Raw genomic sequence first — 20,132 nt, 5'->3', positions numbered from 1 at the left:
CCAGTAACAGGCCCAACACCATGGGTAAGCCCAATTGTCACTCCACCAGAGCCGAAGAATCCAGACGAGATACGCATTTGTGAAGACATGTGTGTTCGCAACAAGGCAATAATGCGTGAACGCCATCCTACACCGACTGTAGATGATATGATTTACCGCTTGAATGGTGCAACTGTATTTAGTAAGTTAGATTTAAACAAGGGCTATCATCAGCTTGAACTTGATGATGAGAGTCGCTTCATCACAACGTTTACGACACTTCGAGGTCTGTATAGGTACAAGCGCCTGAGTTTTGGTATTAACAGTGCTGCCGAGGTATTCCAGCACATCATCAGCCAGGTATTGCAAGATATACCTAATGCTGACAACATGTCTGATGACATCATTGTTTATGGCCGTACCCAAGCTGAACACGACAAAGCTCTTCGTGCAACATTGCAACGCCTACGAGACAAAAATCTGACGCTAAGCCGAGCAAAGTGTGAGTTCAGTCAACATAAATTTGAATTCTTTGGACATGTACTTAGTGACAAAGGTCTGTCTCCAGATCCTAAGAAAGTTGCAGATATCAAGAATGCTGCACCTCCTTCAACATCCACTGAAGTACATAGTTTTCTGGGAATGGCAAACTACTGTTTTCGCTTCATTCCAGATTTTGCTACCATTACGAAGCCTCTACGTGAGCTCCTGAAGAAAAATGCATCGTGGTACTGGAGCGATATCGAGCAAAATGCATTTGATGCTGTGAAAGATGCACTAGTACAGAATGCGACTGCTGCGTACTTTGATCCATCAATGGACACTGAGTTAACGGTGGATGCTAGTCCTGTTGGTTTAGGTGCTGTGTTAGCCCAACACAAACCTGGTCAACCAGATTCCAGAGTAGTAATTGCCTACGCCAGCCGTTCTCTCACCGATGGGGAGCAACGATACAGACACACAGAGAAGGAAGCTCTTGCTCTTGTATGGGGCTGTGAACACTTCAATGTGTATCTGCTTGGTGCACCCTTCACCACGATAGTCACTGACCACAAACCGTTGGAGACCATCTTCAATAATCCAAAGTCCAAACCTCCAGCTCGTATTGAGAGATGGGCTCTTCGTCTGCAACCATACAACTTTACGATGAAATACAAACCTGGTGCAGGCAATCCCGCTGATTACATCAGTCGACATCCTGCCAACAGTTTCACCGTTACCAAGCATCAGCAAGTTGCCGAGGAATATGTACACTCTGTAACCTGTGATGCAGTACCTAAGGCTCTCACTCTTGATGAAATCCGTACTGCATCCCTAGAGGACCCAACTCTGCAAGCAACAGTGGATGCATTGACTAAGAGAAAGTTTCCACACATCCCAGCCTCAGGAGTTGACCAAGATGCATTCAAAGCGCTTGAATGCATCCAGACAGAATTAAGTGTTACGCAACAACGCGACACCGAGCTGCGAGGTATTCGTATCGTCATTCCAGCAGTTCTCCAGCAGCGTGCTCTGAAGCTTGCACATCAAGGACACCCAGGTCTTGTTAGGACCAAACAGCTGCTACCAGAAAAGGTGTGGTTTCCTGGCATTGATCGTCAAGCAAAGGACATGCATGATGCCTGTGTCCCTTGCCAAGCTGCAGTGGATACTTCAAGACCAACACCTCTACAACCTTCACCACTACCTGCTGCACCATGGCCTGAAGTATCGATGGACTTCTGCGGACCACTACCAACTGGAGAGTACTTGATGATAGTCATTGATGATCATTCACGTTATCCAGAAGTAGAAATCATAACTTCTACATCTGCAAAGGCTGTCATCCCAAAACTCGACAAGTCCTTTTCAAACTTTGGCATTCCTGAAGTTGTCAAGACGGATAATGAACCGAAATTCAATGGACAAGACTTCGTCAACTTTGCTGAGCATATTGGATTCAAACACCGCCGTATGATGCCACTACATCCTCAAGCAAATGGAGAAGTCGAGAGATTCATGCAACCTCTCATGAAAGCGGTACGCTGTGCTCATGCCGAAGGACGATCCTGGAAACAAGCTATGTATGCTTTTCTCAGGAACTACCGTGCAACACCACATGGAACACTGGGCAAGTCGCCTGGCGAACTTTTATTTGGACGTCCTATGAGAATCGCACTACCCGTCATGCCAGCTGAGGTAACGGATAAACGTCTCGCTCAGAAGAATGCACTAGCCAAGGGCAAAATGAAAATTGCTCATGATCAACGTACAAAGGAACAATTCATAAAGGTTGGAGACACAGTTCTTGTTAATATTGCTTGCAGGAGATTTCAGGCAAACATTACCTGTAATTCCTTGATCGACACCAGCAGACGAAATAAATGCTCGCCTGAAATACTCTACTTTGTGGCGCCACGTAAAGACGTTAAAATTAACTACAAATATGCATGTCTAGCAGCAAAACGATCCATCAGCTGGGATATTCTCACATCAATTACTGGAAATTGAGAACGGAAACTTGCCGGTTGATCTGACCTCAGGACGAATTTCATTGGCTCATAACTTCTACAATTTAGTGACGTCAAAAAGAATTTTTTGAAAAAAGTATTTCCCAATATTCAAACCAATTATAAGAATAATAATTGGCTGAATGAACGAGATATTCTTGCGGCCAAGAACAAAACGTCTACGACATTAACAATATTATTCAGTCTAACATACAAAGCGAGGCAGTCACATACAAGTCCGTCGACACTGTTGAGGAAGCAGATGAAGCAGTTAATTATCCAACAGAATTTTTTAATTCACTCGATCTGCCAGGGATACCATCACACGTACGGCAATTGAAAATCGGCTTGCCAATTATCATGTTGCAAAATATCAACCAGCCAAAACTTTGCAACGCCACGCGCCTTGCAGTAAAAAAAATAATCAGCGACGTCGTAGAAGCAACAATCATGACAGGACCTTAGAAAAGTGAAGATGTCCTCATTCCTCACATTCCTATGATTCCAACAGATATGCCATTTCAATTTAAGAGATTGTAATTTCCAATTCGATTGGCGTTTGGAATTACCATCAACGAAGCTCAGGGCCAATCTTTAGAATTGTGCAGTTTATATCTAGACACGGATTGTTGCTCACATGGACAATTATATGTTGCGTGTTCTAGAGTCGGCAAACTGGACGGGAACCGGTGGCTGAGCGGACAGAACACTGGACGGGTGTTCCTGTGGTCCTTGGTTCGATCCCGGGCGCCGGCGAGAGACAATGGGCAGAGTTTCTTTCACCCTGATGCCCCTGTTATCTAGCAGTAAATAGGTACCTGGCAGTTAGTCAACTCTCACGGGCTGCTTCCTGGGGATGGAGATCTGGTCGAGAACCGGGCCGTGGGGACACTAAGCCCCGAAATCATCTCAAGATAACCTCAAGAAACCAGACAATCTCTATATTTCCACAGACAATGGAACAACAAAAAATATTGTATACCCCAAGCATTATGTAATTAAACTTATTAGAAACGAGGACTTTCTCTTTTCTTTATTTTTCCATTTAAACAGACTGAGCCACAGCAATGCGTGGTGTGTACAGCTAGTATGTATATATATATATATATATATATATATATATATATATATATATATATATATATATATATATATATATATATATATATATATATATATATATATATCGTACCTAGTAGCCAGAATGCACTTTTTGGCCTACTATGCAAGGCCCGATTTGCCTAATAAGCCAAGTTTTCCTGAATTAATATATTTTCTCTAATTTTTTTCTTATGAAATGATAAAGCTACCAATTTCATTATGTATGAGGTCAGTTTTTTTTTATTGGAGTTAAAATTAACGTAGATATATGACCGAACCTAACCAACCCTACCTAACCTAACCTAACCTAACCTATCTTTATAGGTTAGGTTAGGTTAGGTAGCCGAAAAAGTTAGGTTACGTTAGGTTAGGTAGGTTAGGTAGTCGAAAAACAATTAATTCATGAAAACTTGGCTTATTAGGCAAATCGGGCCTTGCATAGTAGGCTGAGAAGTGCGTTCTGGCTACTAGGTACGACATATATATATATATATATATATATATATATATATATATGTCGTACCTAGTAGCCAGAACTCACTTTTCAGCCTACAATGCAAGGCCCGATTTGCCTAATAAGCCAAGTTTTCATGAATTAATATATTTTCTCTAATTTTTTTCTTATGAAATGATAAAGCAACCCATTTCATTATGTAAGAGGTCAATTTTTTTTTATTGGAGTTAAAATTAACATAGATATATGACCGAACCTAACCAACCCTACCTAACCTAACCTAACCTATCTTTATAGGTTAGGTTAGGTTAGGTAGCCGAAAAAGTTAGGTTAGGTTAGGTTAGGTTGGTTAGGTAGTCGAAAAGCAATTAATTCATGAAAACTTGGCTTATTAGGCAAATCGGGCCTTGCATAGTAGGCTCAGAAGTGAGTTCTGGCTACTAGGTACGACATATATATATATATATATATATATATATATATATATATATATATATATATATATATATATATATATATATATATGTCGTACCTAGTAGCCAGAACTCACTTTTCAGCCTACAATGCAAGGCCCGATTTGCCTAATAAGCCAAGTTTTCATGAAATAATATATTTTCTCTAATTTTTTTCTTATGAAATGATAAAGCAACCCATTTCATTATGTAAGAGGTGAATTTTTTTTATTGGAGTTAAAATTAACGTAGATATATGACCGAACCTAACCAACCCTACCTAACCTAACCTAACCTATCTTTATAGGTTAGGTTAGGTTAGGTAGCCGAAAAAGTTAGGTTAGGTTAGGTTAGGTAGGTTAGGTAGTCGAAAAGCAATTAATTCATGAAAACTTGGCTTATTAGGCAAATCGGGCCTTGCATAGTAGGCTCAGAAGTGAGTTCTGGCTACTAGGTACGACATATATATATATATATATATATATATATATATATATATATATATATATATATATATATATATATATATATATATGTCGTACCTAGTAGCCAGAACTCTCTTCTCAGCCTACTATTCAAGGCCCGATTTGCCTAATAAGCCAAGTTTTCCTGAATTAATATATTTACTATAGTTTTTTTCTTATGAAATGATAAAGCAACCCTTTTCTCTATGTATGAGGTCAATTTTTTTTTATTGGAGTTAAAATTAACGTGGATATATGACCGAACCTAACCAACCCTACCTAACCTAACCTAACCTATATTTATAGGTAAGGTTAGGTTAGGTAGCCAAAAAAAGCTAGGTTAGGTTAGGTTAGGTAGGTTAGGTAGACGAAAAAACATTAATTCATGAAAACTTGGCTTATTAGGCAAATCGGGCCTTGAATAGTAGGCTGAGAAGTGCGTTCTGGCTATTAGGTACGACATATATATATATATATATATATATATATATATATATATATATATATATATATATATATATATATATATATATATAAATAAATACTAGTAGTACCTGGCCACGCGTTGCTGAGCCACAGCAACCTTCCCTGTCCCCCCAGTCCTCATCATCTTTCCCTCCTCACCCATCTCCTCGGCCTTCCAACCATTCCCAACTCTTCCATCCCCTCGTCCTCCCCACCATTCCCCGCTCCACCATCCCCTCTTCTTTCCCACCATGCCCCACTCCCCTGTCCCGTTTGTCCTCCCCACAATTCTCCATTCCCCCATCCCCTTGTCCCAACTATCCCAAACTCCCCCCCATCCCCTTGTCCTTCCCCACCTTTACCCCCTCTCTTGCCCCCTCGTCCTCAGCACCATCTCTCACTTCCGTCTCCTCGTAATCTCCACCATTCCCCACTCCCTCATCTGGTGCCTTCCCAAATGATCTGATATTCCCATCAGAAAATTGGGAACATCAAGAGATCTGATGTTCCCATCACTGAAATATAAGAAAACAGTTAAGAAATGAAATGAAAATATGAAAAAAAAATATATATATACTCACGAAATGAACGGTCTGGTAAACAAAACAGCTCAACTCCAACGCAATTCACACAAAATAATTAAATCAAAATGAAAATAAATCAAAATCTATGAAAATTCAATTTATCAATTTAATCAGAGACATTGAAATGGAATTGTAACATATCATAGTATAACATGTGTGTGTTGCTCTTACATGCAACAGATGGCGCTGTTTTTCAAGAAAAGCATAGTTCTACCTCTCACAGGTGTTGTTGTTGTTGATTTATGGGCGATGACGATCGTGGGATCGGATGCGTCCCGGCGTACCCATTAAGGTTGAATCGTGAAGCCTGGAGAGGTGGAATGCCAAGCTAAATCGCAAAACGAGTGACGGCAATCAATAGAAACTAATATGCCACACGGCAAATAAACGCACAGTCAGGCAGATGATTGGGAGCCCTAGGAGTCCTTCAGGGTGAAAAGCACCCGCCCCGCTCCACATAGAGAACACCAGGTAGCAAAATAAAAACTCTGCCCCCAACTAAAACGCAAGAAGTTATCCAGCGTCCCCAGGCAGAGCAGAAGCCAGCCGCCCACCAGGACTGAGGGCACTCCAGGAGCCCACCAAGACTCGCCAACCAGGGCACCTCTCGGCCAAGCCGGCCCCCGAACACCGTCACCCCGCCGGGAGAACCAGCTAATACACGTCCAGAAAAAATCTATCAACAAACCTGTGACCCAAGGCGATATGTGTGCCAGGTGTCGTACTATCGGAACGCTGAAAAGGGATGCCAAACGGCAGATACAAATTCAAAACGCGAAAACACGACGTGATCAGGCGGCACCCAGGCGAAGGAGGAGTCCAGACGTCCGCTCGGCCTCAAGGTTGAACCATGAGTCACACTGTCACAGTCATGGCATCTTTACTTATACTTACGAAATAAACGGTGTGAGGGAATGTAGATTCCCTAAGCTAGATTTCCTAGTTTTCTAGATTAGGCTAATCACTCTAGGGACTCTAGTCAAGAAGTTTTCAAACTAACATACACTTGTGGGGTGTTGGATGAAAGCTCTTGCTATGGACTATCATTTATGACTAGTCAGAAGTCTGTGATTCCTCTGTAGAGAGAATTACAGAAATTTTCCTGTTTCTGTGAAATATGATGGGAGTTGAAAGTGAGCGGTGTGTGTGTAGGTACTGGTCTATGACCATTAGAGGGGGGTGGAAGGACTGAGGGGTGAACATTGCCCCCCCTCCACCATGTGAGACATTGCACCACTGTCTTTAGGCCTCCCCCTCCTTGTGAAGTCACGGGACGCCTGAGGGTGAGGGAGGCCTGTGATTGGGTTAGGCATCTCTGCTCCTAGCTGAGTTTTGGCGCGAACAGCTGTTATTGGTAGTGGCACCATGGAGTTGTGCCGGCTTTGTGCTGATTGGTCAAGACAAGGTAGATGGGGGAGATATGGGCATTTTGAGTTCCCTTAGCCCGCCAAATAGGCAGTTTGAGCTGGGCAGCAAGTAGGGGAAGACTTAGCTGGGTGGAGGTGGCAGCCTGCCACCTCCACCCCCCATTAATCGCTGTGTCATTACTCATTGTGGATGGCACTCCTGCCATCCTAGGTTGTGTCAAGGCCCAATTTACGTGAAATTGGGGCCGATGAGGTATGGAAGGAACAGTAAAAAAGCCTCAGAGACAGTGGGCACCCATGAGGCAGCTGGCAGAGCCTCATGGTGTAACAGGTGGTTCGAATATCCTGTCTAGTGTTGATGGACAATTGGTGGAACAATGGGCAGGGCCTCCTACTGTAATTGTGGTGATATTACAGGCCCCTGTTGGACTTTGAATTCCACCTGGCGGCGTCCATGTGGTGACGCCGCCGGCCATTGTCACTCGAGTGTACGAGCAAGCATGCTTATGATGGGGTGTAAAGTGATCTCCCATCCACGTGAGTATGCCTGTAAGCGCCAGCCAGCCAGCTGGGCTGAGGCATCCCATGTGGGCGCCGCCCACCTTGGCCAGCTGCCAACCCCCCACCCCACCTAGCACACCAGCTCAGCCCGGGTGGAGTGCGTTGACATCATGCGCTACCCGTGGCCACCCCCCTAGGGCCACGAGGTGGCCACATGTTTGGCCATCTTCCCTGGACATTCGACGGCCACACCTCACACGAGGAGCGAGCTAGGTGTTTACAGCCAGAGAGGTAGTGACCAGGGAAAGGATTGTGGAGGAGTCAAGGAGCCGTGAGTACAATAAAAGTGTTACAGTGAGGAAGCAGCTGAGTGACAGCTGTCAGTGGCACGTCCAGGTGACGGGTAGGGTGATACCTGGAGATGGATGTTGTACATGGTACCCCACTGAAGATTATAAAGTTATATATAAGTGTGTAGACTGACTCGGGTATGTAACCGGTCAGTGTAGAGATTTACCATATAAATGATCCAGTTGTCGATTCTATATAATCGGTCAGACTGGATTAGTGTTATGGAGTACCAACATGTAAAATTATAATCAGTGCAGAGGTAGGCAGGCCAGGTTCCATCGATGTCAGTGGATACCCTGAGGTCTGTGTAGTTAGAGGTACATTTATCTGGTGATATAATTTTCATTGATTATGTGAATGCCATTTCTATGTGTTCATTTTCATGTTTTTATGTACTATGTTGTGTGGTGAGTCAGTAGATGAGATTACTGACTGATTGCCTAATGATGTCATTAGCATGTGGGGTATGCTGATGGCATCATTATGTTGCAGGTTTGTGCAGTGTTGTTATCAGTTTATACGATATTGCTGCCCTGGGAGCTGTGTTGAGGGTTTAAGGGACCTCTAGGATTACTCAGGGGAATTCACAGTACTTAATGAGAGCAGGCAGTTAATTTGGTAATTGCCTTGTTGAGGTAAGTGTGTGCTCACAGTAGTCCTTTAAAACGGTTGCAAGATAAGGGGGGAGGGCAGTAATATTGGTATACTCTTGTTGTTGCACAACCGTGTGTCATTATTGTGTGGGCACAGTAATTAACGAGTTGCAGTAGCCGCAACCGTATGTGGGCAGTGCATTTGTGTTGTTGCATGCCATTGTAGTGTGACCTATGTAACACTGGGGTTAGTTTGTTTCTTTGAGTTGTGTTGAGGTCTTAAGGATTCAGTGAGTTAATAATTGGGGTAATTAACTGGATAAGGGGTGCACACTTATTGTTGAGTGAGGGAGGGCTGTTATGGGAGAACAGTGTTGAGCTTGAGTGAGATACGTCTCGGGTGCAATTAATTGTCCATGTGACAACTAATTGACCACTCTAGCTAATTATGTAATTAGCCTTCTCATCATGAATTCACGTAGTAGGAGAGGATCTGTCAGAGTCTGTCAGTATTTGTGTTAACGGAATTTGCTCGGGACTAATTACCTTTCTGGGGTATAGCAATTAGTGGCTCATGATAATTAGTGGAGTAATTAACATCTGGAGTCTTGAGGACTCAGATGACTCGGTAAAGTGAGGTCATGGAGCAAGCATAAATCGTTATATTAATCATATCTTTTAAATCGTTATATTAATCATATCTTTTCTGAGGACAGAGGATTAATTGCACTCACGTTAATTAGGGTAATTAACTCCTTTCCGTGAATTCACAGTGTTTGATGAGACCTGCTTAGGCAGTGCGGAGTGAGACGTATTTATGGATGATAAATTATCGGTCCTGGTGACAGTTAATTAATTGCTCGGAGTTAATTAGGATAATTAACGCTCAGTAAAGTAAAGTTTGGTCACAGACTGTTGAGAAGCTACCAAGTTAGGGTAGGCTTAGTTAACGTAACTCAATGGGGATGTAATTAGTTGTCCGTTTGACCTTAATTAAGAATTACTCACTGAATACTTGCAAGGAGTCAAGAGTGATGTAATATAAGAGAGTTTTGAGTTATTGTTAACAAGATGACTTGTATTGAGAGAGACAAGTGTTAATGATTAACGTAGAGTATCATCATGTTGTTGTCTATGAGAGACAATTGTTTGTGATTACCATAGTACTTTGTTGCTGAATGCTGCGATCAGTCAATTAAGGTAATTAATCACATAATCAGTTTGGTAATTGATTAAGGCAATTTCTTTTGTTTATCGTCGGGTGACGAGAGTAGAGTAACTTAGGGATTACTGGAGCTGTGTCCTAGAATCCCACCTTGCCTGACTCTGTTTACTGTTTACAGTAAAGTGTTTACTGACTGACTTTCGCCCTCCTGGGCTAAGGTATGCTGAACTCTGTAATTACTATATGAGTACTGGAACACTTGATGATATATTGGACTTGTATCCAAGACTGACCATGTAATATATCATTTATTCAATGTATATATATGATGTAACTATATAACCTGAGCTTGTAAAAGCACCTTCATCACCTTCAGTGATTAAGTGCATAATTGCACACTAGTTTCTTTATCAGCTATCTCACTCTGTCAGAGTAAATGAGACAGATGTATGTGAATGCATGTGTGTGTATATATGTATGTATGTGTGTGTGTATGTATATGTATGGGTATAAAGTATATATGGAAGCTGATCAGAATTACATTTCACCTTTGTGAATGTACATTAATGACACTATGTAAAAGACACATCAAACACTTTATGTAGGGCATACGTAAATCTGTGTATCTATGTATTTACATATGTAGGTTAGCTTAGCATTTTAAAAGCACCGAATCACCTTCTGTGGTTGATTGTTCAATAAACCCCTGAACTCTATGTTTAACATTTCTCTAACCCTGTCCATGGAGGACAGAAGAAAATGTATATATGCTGGTTAACATTGTATATGTGTGGCCACGTCTGTGGTAGAAAAATAATAATAATAAAAAAAACTGTTTACAGTGCAACTTCTTGTAGAGAGTTGCAAAGAGTGTTCACATTGGGTTGTGATAAGAGGAGTCACTGTTGGACTACGCGCCTAGTTACGGGGGTCACTCCTGTTTGGAAGGAGGACCCTTAAGCTTGTGATTAGAGTAAGCTGTCAGGGAAGCCGTGACACTATTGATTGCATGCTTGTGTCTCTAGTGGGCATCATTGTTCAGTTAGTTCACTTGTCAGCCCGAAGTGTCAACAGGATGGAGCCTGCTGTCATTTCTCGAGGGGCTGTTGAATAGCTGTGTTGCAAATGCCACTTGATGGACAATAACGTAACCACTCGCTGTGGTGTAACTTAGTCTGTGATATTTTTTTTTTTATTTGCGATATTGCGTCATCAGTGGGCACACCTGTGTTCAGGTTAGTTCAGTATGCAGCCTCACAGCAAGGGTTGCTATTTAGCTGTTTGTTATCGTGCCACTGGATGGACATTAACGTAACGTAAACTCGGTAATGTAGTAGTTAGTCTCTTGTTATTAATAAATTGTTATGTTATAGAAAACGGTCTTTGATGTCAACCCTTCAACCATTCTTTTCCACCCTTGTTCTGCTTTATACGATTGAATGTTGATGTGATCTTTTGATATGACGGCTGTCATTGGAAATTCGAATTCCAATTCATAGCGCCACATCAAATATAAATATTTGATTGTGACAACCCGTCGGTTACCCTTTATTAGTGTTAACGTCCTGTTTAACTAGGAGGAGCCAGCGGCCTATTGTGGACAGGTTTTCACCCCTGGTGGTGGAGGCCTGGCGGTTTGCTCCCGCTTTTCCTTTTTTCTATTGGACTCATGCTTAACTGCCGTGAGCAGCTTTAAACGTGTAGTCCACCTCCTAAAAGAGGTATGCATAGAAAAAAAATCTCACAACTGGCGCCCAACGTGGGGCTATGCAACTTGGATTCGAGCCCATGAAGTGCAGTCTCATTGATTTTTAAAGTAACATAAGATATCATTGCAGGACATAGTGGAACAGTATTGTTGGAGGTATGTTCTGTGCACGGTTGTCACACGTAGGTACACACACACCACACACACTGTATGAAAGAGGTATTTCATGGTAGATATGGGGAAATCTGTCTGGCTTTTCGTGGCTGCTAGCTAGTGGACTTTGACATACTCATTGGTGAGGGGTGTCAGCTCAGCAGCAGGTGTCGAGGACACCAAGCCAGCGTGCAACAGTGGTTGCAAAGGTACACTCAGGATCTGCCTGAGGTGCAAGACACCACCTACCTTAGGGTAGACGAAGCTTCTAGAAGTGACCTCAAGTTTGAGAGGTCTTATTGGACGACAATTTAGTTGTCAAGGGTGTCATAGGAGTGTAGTTGTTATTACACAGATGGATCTTAGTGGGAGGTCGCGCCACCAGCTAAGGATCCAAGTAGATTCCTTTAGAAAGGGGAGTAATTCATCTGTAGTTAGACAGGTGATGGAATTTCTTGCCAGAGTGGGGACTATACAACCCCAGGAAGAATTCATGGTAGTCACTAGAGAGGTTGAGCAGAGGCTCCCGTTTTCAGAGATGACAGCAAGGCCGAGTTCGAGCCTGATGGTGAGAGCGCAGCGTCAGTGCTGGCTCAAGTGCAGATTGCAAGGAGGCAATCTCATACAGGGAAGGGAAGCCAAACCCACCCTAGTGCACTTAACCCGGTGACAAGGTATGAAGGTAAAGATGCCTAGCTTGGCAGTTCTGAGAAAGACGATTCGATGGATGCATACATTGATCGCCTTTGAAGAAAGGCTGCCAATGCAAGATGGCAAAGGTCATTTTGGGCTGGTGATTTTCCATGGTTTAGATCCCCAGCAGCATAATGGTTTTGTTCTTTAAGAATTGCCTTGGTAAAGGGTTATAGTAGATCTGCAGAGGGAATGCTGATCACATTCCAAGTTATGTCCAGGTAGAAATGGACAGGGGAATTTGACAGATGTCAAAAGGTTCGCTTGAGTCTTTGTTAGAGTAGCGAGACCTAGGAAAGCAAGGGAGAGACCCCAAGCTCAGTAGGGTGAGTGTAGGTACTTGTAGAAGAGGGTTTTCTCCCAGATAGTTCAGTTGGTAGAGCAGGACCGGCTTGTGTTGGGCAGTTGGACAGTGAGAGTGATCCTGTCAACTTGTTGCAATGTCAGGTGGAGAACTGACATTAAGTCCCTATAGGCTGAGGGAAGTTAAGAAGTGCTTCACCGGTAAGGCCACACCAATGTGTTGCTCATGTGTCCAGTATGACACAGACCGAGGATGGAAATGGGAGGTTCAGTGATGGAAATGGTTGCGAGGTGTTGAACCGGCCAGGACCAGAGCTGGAGCCGAACATGGTGCCACTCCAAGGTCGGGCAGCACCACCAGGGTGAGCCGGTGGTAGTGCACAGAGACCCTCAGGCCAGCGATGTATAGGAAACAGAGTTTCACACTCCACCACTTGTTTAGCTAGTACACCTGTTGGGCAGGTGTGTGCAGAAAAACTAGCTGGTGTTTTGAATGTATTTTCCTTGCAGTAAAATACATTCTTTAGTGGGAGGTAGTGTGAGGGAATGTAGATTCCCTCAGCTAGTTTTCCTAGTTTTCTAGATTAGGCTAGTCGCTCTAGGGACTCTAGTCAAGAAGTTTTCAAACTAACATCTAACATACACTTGTGTGGTGTTGGATGAAAGCTCTTGCTATGGACTATAATTCAGGACTAGTCAGAAGTCTGTGATTGCTCTGTAGAGAGGATTACAGAAATTTTCCTGTTTCTGTGAAAAAGGATGGGAGTTGAAAGTAAGCGGTGTGTGTGCAGGTACTGATCTATGACCGTTAGAAGGGGGGAAGGACAGAGGGGTGAACGTTGCCCCCCCCCCCCCACCATGTGAGACATTGCGTCACTGTCTTTAGGCCTCCCCCTCCTTGTGACGTCACGAGACGCCTGAGGGTGAGGGAGGCCTGTGATTGGGTTAGGCATCTCTGCTCCTAGCTGAGTTTTGCCGTGAACAGCTGTTATTGGTAGCGGCACCATGGAGTTGTGCTGGCTTTGTGCTGATTGGTCAAGACAAGGTAGGGGGGGAGATATGGGCATTTTGAGTTCCCTTAGCTTGCCAAATAGGCAGTTTGAGCTGGGCAGCAAGTGGGGGAAGACGTAGCTGGGTGGAGGTGGTAGCCTGCCACCTTCACCCCCCGTTAATCGCTGTGTCATTACTCATCGTGGATGGCACTCCTGCCATCCTAGGTTGTGTCAAGGCCCAATTTGCATGAAATTGGGGCCCATGAGGTACGGAAGGAACAGTATAAAAGCCTCAGAGACAGTGGGCACCCATGAGGCAGCTGGCAGAGCCTCATGGTGTAACAGGTGGTTCGAATATCCTGTCTAGTGTTGATGGACAATTGGTGGAATAATGGGCAGGGCCTCCTACTGTAATTGGTGATATTACAGGCCCCTGTTGGACTTTCAATTCCACCTGGCGACGTCCGTGTGGTGACGCCACCGGCCATTGTCACTCAAGTGTACGAGCGAGCATGCTGATGATGGGGTGTAAAGTGATCTCCCATCCACATGTGTATGCCTGTAGGCACCAGCCAGCCAGCTGGGCTGAGGCATCCCATGTGGGCGCCGCCCGCCCCAGGGCCGTGCCACCCATCTTGGCCAGCTGCCCGGGAGGGGGGGGGGGCGCCATCCAGGCCAACCCCCCACCCCACCCCGCACACCAGCTCAGCCCGGGTGGGGTGCGGTGACGTCATGCGCTACCCGTGGCCACCCCCCTAGGGCCACGAGGTGGCCACATGTTTGGCCACCTTCCCTGGACATTCGACGGCCACACCTCACACGAGGAGCGAGCTAGGTGTTTACAGCCAGAGAGGTAGTGACCAGGGAAAGGATTGTGGAGGAGTCAAGGAGCCGTGAGTACAATAAAAGTGTTACAGTGAGGAAGCAGCTGAGTGACAGCTGTCAGTGGCACGTCCAGGTGACTGGTAGGGTGGTACCTGGAGATGGATGTTGTACATGGTACCACACTGTAGATTATAAAGTTATATATAAGTGTGTAGACTGACTCGGGTATGTAACCGGTCAGTGTAGAGATTTACCATATACATGATCCAGTTGTCGATTCTATATAATCGGTCAGACTGGATTAGTGTTATAGAGTACCAGCATGTAAAATTATAATCAGTGCATAGGTAGGCAGGCCAGGTTCCATCGATGTCAGTGGATACCCTGAGGTCTGTGTAGTTAGAGGTACATTTATCTGGTGATATAATTTTCATTGAATATGTGAATGCCATTTCTATGTGTTCATTTGCATGTTTTTATGTACTGTGTTGTGTGGTGAGTCAGTAGATGAGATTACTGACTGATTGCCTAATGATGTCATTAGCATGTGGGGTATGCTGACGGCATCATTATGTTGCAGGTTTGTGCAGTGTTGTTATCAGTTTATACGATATTATAGCCCTGGGAGCTGTGTTGAGGGTTTAAGGGACCTCTAGGATTATTCAGGGGAATTCACAGTACTTAATGAGAGCAGGCAGTTAATTTGGTAATTGCCTTGCTGAGGTAAGTGTGTGCTCACAGTAGTCCTTTAAAACGGTTGCAAGATAAGGGGGGAGGGCAGTAATATTGGTATACTCTTGTTGTTGCACAACCGTGTGTCATTATTGTGTGGGCACAGTAATTAACGAGTTGCAGTAGCCGCAACCGTATGTGGGCAGTGCATTTGTGTTGTTATGCATGCCATTGTAGTGTGACCTATGTAACACTGGGGTTAGTTTGTTTCTTTGAGTTGTGTTGAGGTCTTAAGGATTCAGTGAGTTAATAATTGGGGTAATTAACTGGATAAGGGGTGCACACTTATTGTTGAGTGAGGGAGGGCTGTTATGGGAGAACAGTGTTGAGCTTGAGTGAGATATGACAACTAATTGACCACTCTAGCTAATTATGTAATTAGCCTTCTCATCATGAATCCACGTAGTGGGAGAGGATCTGTCAGAGTCTGTCAGTATTTGTGTTAACGGAATTTGGTCGGGACTAATTACCTTTCTGGGGTATAGCAGTTAGTGGCTCATGATAATTAGTGGAATAATTAACGTCTGGAGTCTTGAGGACTCAGATGACTCGGTAAAGCGAGGTCATGGAGCAAGCATAAATCGTTATATTAATCATATCCTGTCTGAGGACAGTGGAGAAATTGCACTCATGTTAATTAGGATAATTAACTCCTTTCCCGTGAATTCACAGTGTTTGATGAGACCTGCTTAGGCAGTGCTGAATGAGACGTATTTATGGATGATTAATTATCGGTCCTGTTGACAGTTAATTAATTGCTCGGGGTTAATTAGGGTAATTAACGCTCAGTAAAGTAAAGTTTGGTCACAGACTGTTGAGAAGCTACCAAGTTAGGGTAGGCTTAGTTAACGTAACTCAATGGGGATGTAATTAGTTGTACGTTTGACCTTAATTAAAATTACTCACTGAATACTTGCAAGGAGTCAAGAGTGATGTAATATAAGAGAGTTTTGAGTTATTGTTAACAAGATGACTTGTTTTAAGAGAGACAAGTGTTAATGATTAACGTAGAGTACCATCATGTTGTTGTCTATGAGAGACAATTGTTTGTGATTACCATAGTACTTTGTTGCTGACTGCTGCGATCAGTCAATTAAGGTAATTAATCACATAATCAGTTTGGTAATTGATTAAGGCAATTTCTGTTGTTTATAGTCGAGTGACGAGAGTAGAGTAACTTAGGGATTATTGGAGCTGTGTCCTAGAATCCCACCTTGCCTGACTCTGTTTACTGCTTACAGTGCAACTTCTTGTAGGGAGTTGCAAAGACGAGCTTATAATGGTTAATGCCATTGCACATTAGGTTTGACAGATGGCAGCATTTGAATCCCCCTTTGCTATAAATATCGAAAATGGGAATAATTACACTATAACAGAAAACGGACTTATACAGGGAAGATGAAGACGGGGGTGACGTCATTGTCTATTAGCGATGCCTGTGCAGGGTCGCTGAGGTAACAAAATATGATGGGGCCAGGAGCCGGCCTTTTAATCCCCAGGTAAGTTGATGATGTCATTGACCATTAGCAATGCCCGTGCAGGGGTCAGCGGGGTAACGAAAAAACATGGGGCCAAATCGCGACCGTCAAATCTCACTGGGGTGACGAAAAAACATGGGGCCAAGTCGCGACCGTCAAATCTCACTGGGGTAACGAAAAAACATGGGGCCAAATCGCGACCGTCAAATCTCACTGGGGTAACGAAAAAACATGGGGCCAGATCGCGACCGTCAAATCTCACTGGGGTAACGAAAAAACATGAGGCCAAATCGCAACCGTCGGGAAAAGCAAAACGGTCGTGACTTGGCCCGGTTTATACTACTACATATACAAAGCTTCCTTAGCGGCAGCATCCACACGTTCATTGAAAGAAACACCAACGTGGCTGGGAACCCAGCAAAACTCTACTAATTTAAATTTACTAGAAATAAGAAACAGCCAATGTTGAATCCCGATGACCACCGGATGGACAGGATTAAAGGACCCTAGAGCCACGAGGGCACTACGAGAGTCAACTACAACCACAAAGGAGAAATGATAATGAGAAAGCAAGAGACGGAGAGCATAGAGAATGGCATAAAGTTCTGCTGTAAAGACGCTAGCCTCTAAAGGGGAGCGACACATATAAGTACAGTCTGGAAAAACAACAGAGTAGCCCACACCGTCCGCAGACTTAGACCCATCGGTGAAGATGGAAATAGAGTGGGAGTGCAAAGAAAAGTGCTCAAGGAAGAGGCTTTTCAGAATTGTAGGAAGGGTAAAGGCTTTAGTAATACAAGTCAAAGACGTACAAAACTTGGGAAGGGGGACTCTCCATGGAGGCAAGGAAGGAATAATATGTGGAGAAACATTAGAAATATGAACAGAAAGTGAATCCTGTAAGCGAGATAACCGGACAGAAAGAGGGAGACGATGAAGAAGAATAGGAGTTACAGGAGGAGGAAAAGTCAAAGCACGACTGAGGCGAGAGGAAGGGTGTTGTAAGGACCGTGCAAGATAGCGAAGACAGTAGCGATCACGGCGGTCCTGAAGAGAGAGAAAGTCAGTGTCAACATACAAACTGAGGGCGGGAGTCGAACGAAAGGCACCAGAGCTGAGACGCAACCCAGTATGGTGCAAAGCATCAAGACGGCGAAGAGTAGAAGGAGAAGCAGAAGATTATGCAGGGCAATCATAATGTAGTTTAGACAGGACGAGAGAGGAGTGCAAATAGAGGAGCGTGCACCTATCCGCTCCCCAAGAAGTATGGGACAAAACCTTAAGTAGGTTAAGGGCCTTAGAGCATTCAACTCGGAAGTAAGAGATATGGGCTGACTAAGACAAACGAGTGTCAAAAACTAAACCCAAAAGCCTTGCGGAATCCCTGTACACAATGGGATGACCATAAAGCGAAAAAGAGGGACGAAGAACGACATGCTTCCGAGTAAAAGTCATAGCACAAGTCTTAGATGCAGAGAACTTGAAGCCATGATCGGTGGCTCAAGACGACATGGCATCAATCGCAAGTTGAAGCCGCAATTGAAGGACAGGCGAAATATCACCCCGACAGCAAAGGGTAAGATCATCAACATAGAGAGCGGAGAAGACGCCAGAAGGAAGAGAGGAAAGAAGACCGTTGAGGGCAACTAGGAAAAGAGTATTGCTCAGAACACTACCCTGGGGTACACCCTCATACTGCCGAAAAGGGGCAGAGAGAGTGGTACCAAGCCACACACCAAAGGAACGACGAGGGAGGAAGCTCTGGAGGAAGAGAGGGAGGTTCCCACGAAGGCCAAAAGAATGAAGTTGAGACAGAATATGATACCGCCAGGTAGTGTCGTAAGCCTTTTCCAGGTCAAAAAGGATGGCAACAACGGAGGTCTTGGCAGCAAAAGCAGTACGAATATAGACCTCCAAGTTCACTAGGACATTCGTTGTGCTGCAGCACTTGCGAAAACCAAATTGAAAAGGGAAGAGGTGGTGATAGTGTTCTAAGAACCACATCAAAGGAACGTTAACCATACGTTCAAAGAGCTTGCAGACACAACTCGTGAGGACAATAGGGCAGAAGTCCTTGGGGGATGACCTGGGAGACCCTGGTTTCCGAACAGGGAAGACAACAGCATCGAGTCAGTCTTCAGGGACTGACGACGACTCCCAGACCCGATTGTACAGACTCAGTAAATACTGAGACGTGCACGGAGGGAGATGGCGAAGCATTTCATAATGAATGCCATCGAAGCCTGCTGCCGTAGAACCGCAAAGGGCTAGGGCAGACTGAATCTTCTTATCTTGAGGTTATCTTGAGTTGATTTTGGGGCTTTTTTAGTGTCCCCACGGCCCGGTCCTTGGCCAGGCCTCCACCCCCAGGAAGCAGCCTGTGACAGCTGACTAACTCCCAGGTACCTATTTACTGCTAGGTAACAGGGGCATAGGGTGAAAGAAACTCTGCCCATCATTTCTCGCTGGCACCCGGGATCGAACCCGTGACCACAGGATCACAAGTCCAGTGTGCTGTCCGCTCGGTCGACCAGCTCCCAAGCTACCAAGCGACCAGCTTCTCTCTCTCTCTCTGAAGCTCAGAGAGAGAGAAGGGATCATTATAGGGAAGGTGAAAATAAGTGCAGAAATTTAAAGGATGAGATTCAAGAATAGGCTTACGAAGAAGGAAGGATTGGGGAAGTTGAGAACCAGAACTAGCAGAGGAAAAATTCCCAGGACCCAGTTCGCGACCGAACTGGGTCTAACAGAGGAGACCCAGTTTGGTCGCGACCTGGAACGGGTCCGCCACAAGAGCACCATGGAGGCGAAGGACCGGTGAGACATCGGGAACGAACTTACCCGCAATCTTACGGATACGCTTCCAGACCAGTGGGAGAGGAGTTTCGGACATAACGGTGGAGATATATGACGCCAACAAGCACGTTTAGCCGCACGGATGGTCCTACGGGCCACTGCACTCGACTTCCGAAACAAAAGAATAGACTGCTGGCGGCGATGTCTCTTCCAGGCTGCACGCTTACAGCGGACAGCCCGAGCACAGTCCACATTCCACCAGGGAATGCACTTCCGCGTTCCCCGAGAGGAAGAGCGAGTAATAGAGTCGAGGGCAGCATCAAAGACAGTGTCATGAAAAAGAAGGAGGGCGCGAGGGAGAGGCAGAACGGAGAGGTCGGAAATAGTAGCAAAGAGAGTAAAGAGGCGCCAGTCAGCCTCGACAAACCACCACCTAGGGAAGGAGAGAGGTGGGCGAAAATAGAAAAAAGTAACAAGAATAGGAAAA

Source organism: Procambarus clarkii, chromosome 32 (assembly GCF_040958095.1).
Source record: "Procambarus clarkii isolate CNS0578487 chromosome 32, FALCON_Pclarkii_2.0, whole genome shotgun sequence".
In the NCBI taxonomy this organism is placed as follows: Eukaryota; Metazoa; Arthropoda; class Malacostraca; order Decapoda; family Cambaridae; genus Procambarus; species Procambarus clarkii.
Note: the sequence above shows the minus strand (reverse complement) of the source record.